This window comes from Phyllobates terribilis, unplaced genomic scaffold, assembly GCF_046119375.1.
Source record: "Phyllobates terribilis strain yellow unplaced genomic scaffold, ASM4611937v1 Scaffold_362__1_contigs__length_1925733, whole genome shotgun sequence".
NCBI classification, from domain to species: Eukaryota; Metazoa; Chordata; class Amphibia; order Anura; family Dendrobatidae; genus Phyllobates; species Phyllobates terribilis.
In genome coordinates this window covers 240001-242280 of record NW_027363122.1, presented here as the reverse complement: position 1 = coordinate 242280, position 2280 = coordinate 240001, and the positions used below count along the sequence as shown (strand labels likewise).

General features: G+C 62.1%; 1 pseudogene; it reads left to right on the top strand.

The window, feature by feature from the left end:
- Positions 1 to 1846: 1846 nt before the first annotated feature.
- LOC141222879 (18S ribosomal RNA) overlaps positions 1847 to 2280 on the top strand; it is a 1868-nt pseudogene continuing 1434 nt past the window's right edge.

Genomic DNA, 2280 nt, shown 5'->3' with positions numbered 1-2280 from the left:
CTATGTTAGAAGGCATCCCAGGAGAGCTCCAAATGTGTGGGTAAAATATATATCCCACAGGGGGAAAATTGAAAAAAAGTTGCAAAAAATTTTTTTTGTGGACTTAGAAAATTTTCACACATGTGTCAGACTTCCAGAGACTTCCAGAGAGGGGAGCATGTGAGTAAGCGCATCCGATTTCAGTTCCAGAGCGATTCGCGCAATGAGTCCTTCATACTTAGTCGTTTTCAGAAGTCACAATTTTGACTTCCAGGACCCGCAAAACGTTAGTAAATTGAGCCCGCTCCCCAGTTCCAAGCGTTTTGAGGTGTCCCTGGTTGCAGTAATGCAGCCTGCCCACTAGATGTCGCAAAAGAGACAAAAAGTGAAAAAGAACCAGAATGAGGAAATTCCAGGGAGCCGAATCCGCCTGACAGTTCCAGGCGATCGGGTACTTTTTGGAATGCGTCCCTAAAGTGGGTATAGGGTGACACTCCATACAAAGACCCAGTTTTGCACACCACCGGCAGAATATATGAGAGAGAGGTACCTCTCAGTCCCCTTCCTCCTCTACCCCCGGGCTTTCGACACCTATCTTTGGGCGCGCACGCCGGCCTCACCTCCCGTCCGCGGAGGTGGCCGAGCCGTGGGGAGATTGGCCCGACCCGAGCGAAGGCAGCGGTCCGACGACCCGCACGGGCGAACGGCGTGGCGCCCACCCACCCAGGCGTGGGGGCCGTCGTCCGAATCGCTTCCTGTGCGGGGAAGCACACCGATCTTCTCCGAGGGCGGCCCTTTTCTTCCAGATGCGTAACCGGCCAGCGGAGGCCCGCGCCGCCCCTCGCGTCCGACAGGGCGGCCTCCGCGGCGGTGGCGACAGCGGCGGCGGTGGGTGGCGTCTCCGCGCCACTGCCGAGCTTCGCGATTTCCAGTCTTTTCCCGGGCCCCTACGTCAGTGGGGAGGACGACAGATGTGTGGAGGCAGGCGAAGGGGGTTCTCACCGTGTGGTGTGCCCCAGCCCGACCGTCACCTTTCCCCTTCGACCCTCATCCTCCCTGGCGGCTCGGCAGGGAGAAGGAGAGAGAGAGCGAGCGCGGAAACCCCAGAGCCAAGGGGTTAGATGGAGAACGGGAGAAGGAACGAGGGCCAAGAGGTAGGGAGTACGGTGAAAGGCCGACCTGGGGTTCCCCATGCGCTCCCGCCCCCGGGCGGGGAGCAGCCCTGGGAGGAAAAGCCGCTCGGGCATCCCTTTGAGGTTACGGGCGCGAGCGGGAAGAGGGACTACTCTGGAAGGCGACGCCGACACGGCCTGGCCGACGACCACCCACGCGACCTCCGCGTCGTCGGGTTAGTGCCGGAGCCGCGGCGGACCCTGACGGCCAGCCCCCCTCTCCCAATCCTCGTGCCTGTCCGCCGGTGGGTCGAGGACCCCCCGCGGCGGAGGCAGGTCTAAGCCAGACGGTGGCGCCACATAGGCCCACCCCCGCACGCCATCTCCCCGAGCGACCCTGTGTGTTGCCTTGGGTGCGGTTGGTGAGACGGGGGCGGCCGTGGCGTCCTCCGGAGGCCAGTCACCTCGCCCTCCCCGTGCAAGGGGTGTTTTCCAGACGCCTGCCGCTTCGGGACCACGCACCGCACAGCGAGCCGCTCCTCCCGCACATGTCCCCGGTGCTGCGAGGGCTCCGTTCCCCGCCCCCCCCAGGGAAGCCCCATGCCATCCCGCATCCTCTCCGGACGCCGCACGCCCTGCCTATACCCGTTCCGTCCGGGCGCCCTGCCGCCGCGGGGCTCTTCCGCCGCCCCCCCTCTCTTCCCGCAGGCCTCTCCTCTCCCGAACCTCGACGCGGTCCAGTCGTGTTGGGGGGCTACCTGGTTGATCCTGCCAGTAGCATATGCTTGTCTCAAAGATTAAGCCATGCACGTGTAAGTACACACGGACGGTACAGTGAAACTGCGAATGGCTCATTAAATCAGTTATGGTTCCTTTGATCGCTCCAAACCGTTGACTCGGACAACTGTGATAATTCTAGAGCTAATACGTGCAAACGAGCGCTGACCGCCAGGGATTCGTGCATTAATCAGATCAAAACCAATCCGGGGTCCCGGGCGCGGCGTCGGGACGGTCCTCCGCGGCCTCCCCCCTGCCGCGCTCTCCCCGTAAGCGTTGCGACTCTGGATAACCTCGGGCCGATCGCACGTCCCCGTGACCGCGACGATCCATTCGGGTGTCTGCCCTATCAACTTTCGATGGTACTTTCTGTGCCTACCATGGTGACCACGGGTAACGGAGAATCAGGGTT